This window comes from Crocodylus porosus, unplaced genomic scaffold (assembly GCF_001723895.1).
Source record: "Crocodylus porosus isolate Cpor-Errol unplaced genomic scaffold, CroPor_comp1, whole genome shotgun sequence".
Taxonomy (NCBI): domain Eukaryota; kingdom Metazoa; phylum Chordata; order Crocodylia; family Crocodylidae; genus Crocodylus; species Crocodylus porosus.
In genome coordinates, this window is record NW_017728943.1 from 6,031,983 (window position 1) to 6,042,365 (window position 10,383).

The following is a 10,383-nucleotide window of genomic DNA, read 5'->3' on the forward strand; positions in this document are numbered from 1 at the left end:
AATCCTAGGGAAACTCTTTGAGAAGATCATCATGGAGCACATCTGTGATGGGCCAGCCTCAGAGATGATGCTCAAGGGCAACCAGCACAGTTTCATTGGGGGGAGGTCATGTCAGAACAACCTGATTGCCTTTTATGATTAGGTCACAAAAGTCTTGGATGCAGGTGTCGCCATGGATGTAGTCCTTCTGGACTTCAGCAAGGCCTTTGACACCATCTCCCACCCCATCCTCATTAAGAAATTAGGTGACTGTGGCATTGATGCCTACACAGTTGGATTGCAGATTGGCTGAAGGGTCGTACTCAGAGGGTGGTGGTGGATGGGTCATATTCAGCCTGGGGAGAAGTGGGCAGCAGAATCCACCAGGGCTCAGTCCTTGGGCCCATGCTGTTCAATCTCTTTATCAGCGATTTGGATGACAGGGTAAAAAGCACCGTTTAAATTTGCTGATGATACCAAAATTTGGGGCAAGGTGAGCACACTAGTAGGGAGGGAAAGACTGCAGCAAGACCTGGATAGGTTACAGGGGTGGGCTAGCAAAAACAGTATGCACTTCAACACTGACAAGTGCAGGGTGCTGCACTTGGGCAGTAGTAACCAGCAGCACAGTTATAAGATGGAAAACTCCCTTCTTGAGAGCACAGAGGCAGAAAGGGATCTTGGAGTCATTACTGACTCCAAGATGAACATGGGCCGACAATATGAGGTCATGGTTGGCAGGGCTAACCGGACCTTGTCGTGCATCCGTAGGTGCATCTCTAGCAGGGCCAAGGAGGTGATCCTCCCTCTCTACGTGACACTGGTCAGGCCACAGCTGGAGTACTGTGTCCAGTTCTGTGTGCCCCGCTTCAGGAGGGATGTGGACAAGATTGAGAGGGTCCAGAGGAGGGTAACCCAAATGATCCGGGGACAACAGGGCAGACCCTACAATGAGAGACTTGGGACCTGAACCTGTTCAGCCTTCACAAGAGAAGGCTGAGGGGGGACCTGGTGACAGTCTATAAACTCATTAGGGGGGACCAGAAGGGTTTGGGAGAGACCTTGTTTTCCCTAGCGCCCCTGGCATAACAAGGAATAACGGCCACAAGTTGTTGGGGAGTAGGTTTAGATTAGACATCTGTAAGAACTACTTCACAGTTAGGGCAGCTAGGATCTGGAAACAACTTCCTAGGGAAGTTGTGCTGGCTCCTACCCTGGGGGTCTTTAAAAGGAGGCTTGATGCCTACCTAGCTGGGATCATTTGAGCCCAGTTTTTTTTTTTCTCCTGCCCTGGCAGGGGGTCAGACTTGAAGATCTATAAGGTCCCTTCCGACCCGACTTCTATGATTCTATGGTTCTATGATTCTACCCCTCCCACATTCTTTGAACATACATATACAACATGAGCCTGGCCCTAGAGAAATTAAATGCTTAATATGCCTTGGCCTCAGTAACAAGAGCAAACCCTCATCCTTTTTAATCTTCTCTTTAAAAACATCAAGCAGTAACAAACAAATCAATGGGATCAAGCAGCTGTGCCTGCATCCTTCTCCAAACATGATATTAATAATTTAGTTATGAGGGTGCCTTAGACTGAACCTCTGAGTTGTCCATTGGGGGTGGAGGACAGAGGGGGAGGGGAGGACAGGGACAGAAATTCTCATTCAGAGGAAGCCAATGTTAGCTGTGTTACTATAGCAACAATCTCCATCTGGTAGGAATCTTAAACAAGCAGACTGACCGCTGGCAAAAGTATTTGAAGGTTTAATGACCGAAACTAATAATTTTAGGCTACAGCAAACATGGGTAGCAGTGGCATGTCCCAGTTAAGCTTTGCTTGCAATCAGACTGGTATAACAAAGCTGATAGTTTAATTTGCTTGTACTTTGAAAGTCAGGTGAAGGGAATTATTGCTCCAGATATAGTATGCTAAGGAAAATGGGCCTGATTTTCCATTTATCCCAGATTTATGCTATGTTGGGACCACTGAGAAATGGATGCAATCTATCTTGCTTGAAGGAGACCAGGTAGTTAGGGAATTGGTAACATAATAATGTCAAGCTGTTATATTGCAAATTTCATCTATATATCTCAAAACTCATTAATATCATAGGCAAGATGGATATACAATGTTGCTTTTGCAGCTCATGGTCAGTTCCAGGATGGCTATCCTGTTAGTAAAGACAATTCCAGGCAGCACTGCTCTGAAGCCTACCCCACCTCGCTCCTCCACTCCATGCGGTCCATTCCCCAAACTGAAGTAATACAGATTCTGTAGTGGCATGAGGTGTGTGCCTCAGTGCTGCTTTTACACTTGATTTCTTAGGCCTGTTCAGTGGCATGTGCTTTCCACTGCACTAAAATGGGCATATTGGACACCTATACACATGCAGCGAGACTGCTCCAATGTGCTGTAATTACTCAATTGATGAAGTGTTCTGGAGGGTGATAATTACCACACTCCAGCAGACTCTAGCGTCATGTGTATCAGTTTCCCCATGCTGAAAAGTGGCAGTGAGGCACTTTAAACCTCATTTAATGAGCATTAAAGCACCCCCACCACCATTTTTCAGCATGGGGACACTGATACATGTGATGCTCCAGGAGTTTTAGTTAGAGTGGCTCTTGGAGTCGCTGTAATTAAAGTGCCCCACCCTACTCCCAAAGCATGTGTATAAATGCCTGTAGTGTCATTTTCAGAATTTGGCATGAACACATCAGAAGTGAGTGAGCAAGATATGCACCACAGCAGCATTCCTGGGCTCAGCAGGGCAGCAGTGTAGACCAGCTCTCTGTCTTTTTTTTTTTTTAATTCTGTGGGACTCTATTGGCTGGGGCCCAGGTCCTACTGAGATTTAAAAAGGGCGACATGGGGAAACCCAGGTTCAAAGTAAATAAGAGCATATGGTATTGTTCCTACAAAACCCAGGATTGATGCTGCATGTTCCTGGGCCCCATCTACTGGTACTGTACCTACAAACTGATATTCATGTTGTGTTCATCTGTTCATGAGGTCCTGGACTAAAACTCTTCATTCAATTCAAGGAGGCCATTTTTCACCTCCATTCAGGAACAATGAGAACCATAGTAGGCAAAAGGTCTCTAGAGATGAAATGCAAATATAGGTATCTATAAACACATGACTAACAGAGGAATGGGAAGGAGAGTGACTTTCCTATGTTTTAGCTCCAGTAACCAAATGAGTAGGCCCCTTAACTAGGAAGCACATGAGTCAGGTTCTAGACTCTTTCACAAAAAAAGTGCTTGAACCTACATCTATCTGTCTTACAAACATTGGGTGCCTGTAGATGTTCAGGGATGCTGTTCTGACATGCTGTACTTATAGCACATCAGAGAAGACTTGATTAATCAAGTCTGATGGAGTATGCTAATTAACATGCTCAAGCAGCCTCCACATCTTACGTACTGGCATCCTTGTACTTCAAAATGGTGTTGGGGACGCTTTATATAAAGCTCATTTGATGAGCTTTAGTTAAAGCACCCCCTCTGCCATTTTGAAATGCAGGGATGCTAATACATGAGATGCTGTGGGTGCTTTAGAGAGGGTCTCCGGTGAGTGCCCCTGGATCAGTGGCAGGAAGTACATGGCACCGTGCTCTGCCTTTCTTCCCTGGCTGTGTTCTTGCCCCTGCTCCCTGATGCAGCAGCCTGCTGCTGGGCTGCTTTGGCATTTGGGGGAGGGGATTGGTGTGTGGCTGGATATGGAGGGGCGGGACCCAACCCTGGCACCAGCACCAACATCTCCTGCCCCACCTGGTGTCAGAGCAACAAGCCCCATACCACGAGGCAGTGGCTCCACCCTGCGGGCCCGTGTGGAGTGGCTGGGTGCAGTGCCCGATGCAGGGAGTGGGGACAGACTTTCCTGCCTGCCCCCTGGCAGGGCTTATAGCTTCCAGTGCTGGGGGTAGGGCTGAAGCTGGAGCCTCTGGGGTGCAGCTCAGACCCACCTTCCCTGAGAGTGATTCTTGCAGCCTGGTCCACCCCACCCATCAGTGCTGGGAGTCCTGTACCCCTAGACAGGGGCTCCAGCCACCCTCTCCCAGTCCCCATATGGCCACTGCCACCTCCCCACCCACCTTTCTGCAAGTGGCCACCACCACCTTCCCCCACCCACAACATCTGGCTGGAAACCTGTGCTTCAGTTAACTGGCACAGCAGCACTTTTAGCTTACCAGCACTACCCATTTTTCAGCTCAAATCCCTATTAACCAGCATGAGTGGGGAATGGGCCATTCACCACTCATGCTGGTTAACAGGGATTTGAACTGAAAAACAGGTGTAAATCAGTAAAAACTGAATGACTGAAAAAATCAGGGAATTTATCAGTGAAAATTGGTAAAAGCAGAGAATGCAGAACACTACTTATAACGTACCATAGGTAAAAGCAGGAGACATGAGGGTACAGGTCCTTCCCTGCCATATCAGCAACAGAGAAGTAGTTGACTAATATGGGCTTAGAAGATGATTCCTGCTTCTGCATGGGAAAACCACTTCCTGATTCTCTTATTAGAGCAAACAAGTTTAATTCGTTATCTCAAATAATCCAAGAGAGCCAGCCCCCTTTCTCTGAAGTTGAATTATTGTTAGGGAGATGGAACGTTTTCTTTCTTCAGTGTCCAAATTATCAGTTGATGGTTTTCAAGTGTGGTTTATAGCTGCTTGCTTTTGACCATTACTAACCAATGGATGGTGACATAAACCTTATCAATTTGTTTATACTACACCTTTGGATGTTTGCAACAAAGAAAATGATAACTAGTGAATAGCAGATGATCAATAACATACATACCTGTATTTGAGGACTGACATCAACAGAGACAGATTCTTGCAACTTGAAAAGTATGTCATTGTGGCAGGTACCTCACTGTGCCCAACCACCTTCCAGGTGCTGAGTGCCTCCCTAGAGGTGCCTCGCGTCCCGCTGACCCCCTTCCTGGAGCACACTTGCTAGCCTGGAGGTAACATAAGCTGCCACCACCCCAAGAAGGGATTGTCTTGGCCCTGGGTCCTTGGGGAAACACAGGCCTAATAGTCCTATGGGTATTTGACCCAGTACACGCACTTGGGGCACTTCCCCAAGTCGGGGGCCAAAAAGAAAAGTCTCCCTTAGTCCGCAGACCTAAGGGGCCTCTTAGGCATAATTTAGACCCACCCCTCAATAAATCTCCTACACCAGTCACAAGGAGAACTTTATTGATTACAGGGGGTAGGGTGAAAATAGGGTACAAGATAGAGCAATATCATAGAAATCCCATAGAGCAAAAGTCTGGCTGAGGTAGCCTTTGATCATGCATCTGAGTTACTGCTGGCTATATATCTAATCAGATCTTGAGTAGCTTACTCACAAGCATCATCCAGAGGCTGTTGGAGATTCCCTCTGGAGGCAGGCCGTTCCTAGCTCATGGGTTATGGGGAAGAGAGCCAGTTTCATATGGTAAACTCCTAAGTCTGAGTCCCCCGCATGGCTGCTGCCACTTCCTCCTGGGCAGTCTTAACTTATATAGCCCTTGTGACCTCAATCACCTGGTCCAATGGAGGCCAGCAGCTGTTGGCTGTCAGCCAACCAATTTGAAATACATCACTAGTTGCCAGGCAGACTCTAGCCCACCAGGTAGATGCCACTCACCCAGGTAGCTGATACCAGTCACATAGGCAGAAGGAGCAGGTTTCCCCCCTCCCTCAGGAATATAGCCATCTCAGGTTACCTAAAGAGACAGGGTAAAGGTATATCTCCTCTGCTGGGCCCATCCTAATCAAATTGTCACAGCACAGAAATTTTGGGGAGAAGCAAAGGTGGCTTCCTGCCACAGTCATTTTGCTATAGTCCTAAATGAAGTCAGCTGATTGGGGCACAGGAAATAGTGTTATCTGGTTTAGCAGAACCTCTGTTTGTGTGTCTTTTTCATGAGAGGGATACAAAAATTTGTAGAGCTGCTGAGAAAAGGATGCTTTTCTTTTCATTTTCATTTTCTTGTTTTTGTTGTTTTGTTTTTGTCTCATTTTCAGCAATTTCTTTAATGGAAATTTTTGACTTTCAGTCAAAAATACCAAAACTGAAAATTTTTCCCTAACTGCCCCCATGCTGTGATTCCCATCATGCAGCAACAAGAGCAAGAGGCAAGAGGACTAAGGTTCAATTCCTCAAATATATTCAGGATCCTAAACAAGAGCTGAATGTCTAAATATCTTTGTGGATCTTGTTCCAAGTTACACATGAAATACAGGACAAGAAATTTAAAAATGTATCTCAAGAACAACCTATTGCCATGAGCTGTTCCCCATTTTCCTTTGTGATTTGGAATCAGAACAGAAATATTCAAGTTAAAAACATAGGCAACTGGTGCCACCTGAGTCGGGGGGGTGGGCAAGTGCCTCACCCCAGGCGGCCAGTCAGTGACTGGGGAAGGGGTCCCCCCATGACCAATTGCATCAACCAGGAAGCATGAGCAATGCTCCTGGAAGTGGCTGCAGCACTCCCACAAGTGCCAGTGGAACTTCACCTAGTGCCCCCACTCCCCAACCAGCACTTTTGGGCACTGGCATCCCCGCTTGCCACGCCTGCCTGTCACCTAAGTGGGGAATGCTGCCTGTCAGGGGGTGCACCAGCACTCTCAGGGAGTCCACATGCACCCCTGTGCACCCTTTAGTAGGGCTGCATGAAGCTTCAGGTGCTGATTTGATCAAGAAGAGATTCAGCCAGATTTGGTGGCTGAATCTCCAAATCTGAATTGAATCATGGGACTAATTAAAATTAAATCTAATTAAAAGGTCTGAATTGATTCAAAGCAGCTCTCCAAATCGATTCAGAAAAGATTTGGATAGTGTTGGTGTTGTGGCAGTCTCCACCCACTGCAGCAGGGAGCTGGATCCAGACTTTATTCTCATAAGTTGGGGGCAGCGGGGGGCAGCAGGGATGGCCTTCTGCCGGGCACAAACTGGTGATACTAGGGTTTGTTTGTTGTTGTTTTTCTTAAGGGTCTGGAGCTGGGGTGGGTGGGGTATCCATGGGGGGCTGGGAGAGCGGTGGGGGGCTGGGGGGCTTGTGACAGAGCCCACCATGCAGCATGGGATAGTGGGGTGGCAGCAGGGATCACCCCTCCCCGCCAGGCAGCGGCTGGTGAGTGTGGGCTTTTTTTTTTCCAAAGTGCTGGGAGCTGGGGCCAGGAAGGGCAGCCATTGCTGGGGCTGGGAGAGCGGGTGGGGGATGGGGCCTGTGTGATTCAGAGATTCAGCTACTTCAGCAGCAGCCGAATCTCTGAATCAGATTTGGCCAAATCTATTCAGGACAGTGATTCAAATCACCGAATCAAATCACTGTCTACTGAATCAGCCGAATCCGAGCAAATACTAGCCACTTTGCACAGGCCTACCCTCTACATGTCACCACTGGTTAGAAATATATATAGGCACCCAGGACTTATAGCCAGAAGAAGCCAATGCCTCAATTCCATGTCTTTTTTTAAATAAGGAAACTAGCTGTGGTCCACTCTAACAGAATGCTTCAGTGCTGACTCAGAGATGAGACACAAAGACGGGGTTGGTATAGACGACAAGTTTAGTGCTGTTCATGGTGAAGGGGGTGCTGGCTTACCATCTGAAAATAAAAATGTGTTGTTGAGTCTAAGAAAATGCAAAGAAATGAGCGGTTTAAAGAAAAGGGGAATTAAATGGTTCTTTAAAAGCATAAGCAGCAGCAACCAGCTGCTTCCCCTCCAGCCTGATTTTTTCTTTATTTATCTACATCAGTGATTCAAAATCTCCTACTTGGAAACTTGCCGTAATACATTATTCACCAACATTGGTGTCTGACATCCCATCAGCATAGACTGAGCCTCAGTAAGTTGGTGCAATTTGTGGTAGTAGAAATATTTCATTTGTTCACTGACAGTTCATTTTACCATTTAATATTGTTACAAATCAAGAAGATTTACAGGAAAGGAGGCAGAATTGTACGTTACATTTTAATCAAAATGTTATTTAGTTGCTGAGACTGTGCTTTTCCCTCCCCACACACCCACATGCCAGATGATCTATCAAGGCCTCTGACAATATTTTTGGATCCTTGCAGGGGGCTAAGGTCATCAAAATGTTGATTATTACCATGGTGATAAGTTAGAGGCATGGGAAGGCTTATATTTCCCTGAAGGTAGGCCTATTTAGTAATTCTGTCTATGGTCTGCAAGCAAAGCAAATGAAAATGAGCAGAGCACATTTATCCTAGGACAGAGTTTATTTGGCCTGTCATCCACATCATGGAGTAAATTGGTGATGGAAGTTCTGTGCAGGTAGAGAAAATTCATGGAGGAGTTCTGCACGGAAGGGAAGTCAATATGATGGTGTGTCACCATTTTCCACTGAAAGCTAGAAAAGACTGGCATGCTCACAACCTCAGCCTGGGTAAATCAATGGGTCTCAAATATTTCCAAGTACCTTTTAAAGCTGATTCTGCTGCTACATACATACCTGTTTGGTTCCATGCCCTGTTACTTAACCCAGAGGTTCCCAACCACCAGGCTGTGAAGGGTTGGCTGCTGGGTCATGGTATGCCCCCCACTCAGACCTTCATCTGTCCACCCAGGCAAGTGGCTTCTGCCACAAGCAGTCATGTGTGGGGTTAAGACTGGGTGCAGGGGCAGCCTTGGGGGGGAGGCAGCTGGCTGCGTGCACTTGGTCCCACTCCTGCCACCATGGCCACTCCTGACAAGGTGCTTCCTCCTCAGCAGGTACTGAGGCCCACGCTGGGCCAGGCAAGACCCCCCCAACCCTGCCCATGGCTGGGAGAAGGGGGATACAGGTGAGGAAATGCACAGGTGGAGGGAGGGGAGGTGGCTCTGCTGCTTGCTCTTAGGGAAGGCAGCGGAGTCCCTTCTTCCTGGGCAGTTCCAGCTGGTCCCCCTGGGCCACTACCTGTGCAGCTCCCTCCCCTGCAGGTCCGCCAGTGTCTACAACTGAAGTGCCACGACCCGCACTTGGGTTTAATTTAAACATTTACAATTTACATATTGAAATATTTACAAATTTAAGCGTGTAAATTAGATTACCTGCCAAAATTATTTGGGTGAGTTTGCTGGTCTGCACTATACAAAAGGTTGGGAACCACTGAATTAACCCACACCGCTAACTCTCCAGCAACCTGAGACATACTGTACAGATGTTCTTTAGGTTTTCTTGTCCTCCTTTTCCTCTATTTTTATTTCTCTTTTCTCTTCATCTGCCTTACGATTCCTTCCTCTTAGGGATGCTTGAGCTGTTTGCCATCTAGTCCAGCAAATCATTTGTTCCAGTTTGAAAAATGCTGTTGTAAGTGCTAAGGAGGTCAGGAGAGCAGTGCAGTGTGCCCAAGCGGAGGTGCCCAAACTGAGAATCAAGCCCTAGAACAGGGATAGGCAACCCACACATAGATGCCAGTGTGTGGCACGTGAAGGCATTTTGCTTCTCACGCATGCCTCTGGGTAGATGTCAGGGAAGGGGCTAGGTCTGTGCTGCCACAACAAGGATTGGACCCCTCATGGTTCCCATACTATATTGCCATGGCACACTAACATCTTATGAGTTTGGGGTCTCTGGCATACCAGCTGGAGGAGCTCCAGGCCACAGTCCACAGACTACATGCCATCAGGGACTGTGAGCAGGAGATTGACTCCTACTGCCAGGCCCTTCTCCCCCGGGAGCCGAAAGGTAGACCACCATCTCCCTCCAGGACAAAGGAGGACTCTGGGACCTCCCACTCTGTCCAGTCTGTCCAATCAGGGGCATGGACCAAGGTGGTCAAGGGCCCTAAGGCCTGCCGCACCAAGGCCCCTGCCCCTCCAGAGCTTAGCAACAGGTACGCACCTCTTGCTGCTCCAGCAGAGCCTGCTGAATTGCCAGCTTCCACAGGCAACCAAGGCTCACCTGGAGCTACTGTCCCCACTCTCCCCAAGACTTAACGTAAGGTGTTTGTTGTGGGAGACTCCATCCTGAGAGGGACTGAGGGGGCAATCTGCTGCCCTGACCCCTTAACCTAAGAAGTCTGCTGCTTCCCAGGGCCTGCATCCAGGACATTGCAGAGAAGATCCCAAAGATCCTCCAGCCCACAGACCACTATCCTATGCTCCTTATTCATGTAGGCACCAACAATATGGCTTGGAGTGCTCCCAGCCGGGTCATGAGGTGCTACAGGGATTTGGGAGCACAGGTGGTGTTCTCGTCAATCCTCCCAGTCTCAGGGTATGGGCTGAGGAGGTAGAGGAGTATCCAAATAGTCAACCAAAGACTGCGTCACTGGTGTCATTGGGAAGGCTTTGGCTTCCGTGACCACAGCCTGCTCTTTGGCGAGAGAGGCAGTGAGCTGCTGGGAAGAGATGGCCTCCACCTCTCTCCCCTGGGGAGGAGGCTCTTCTC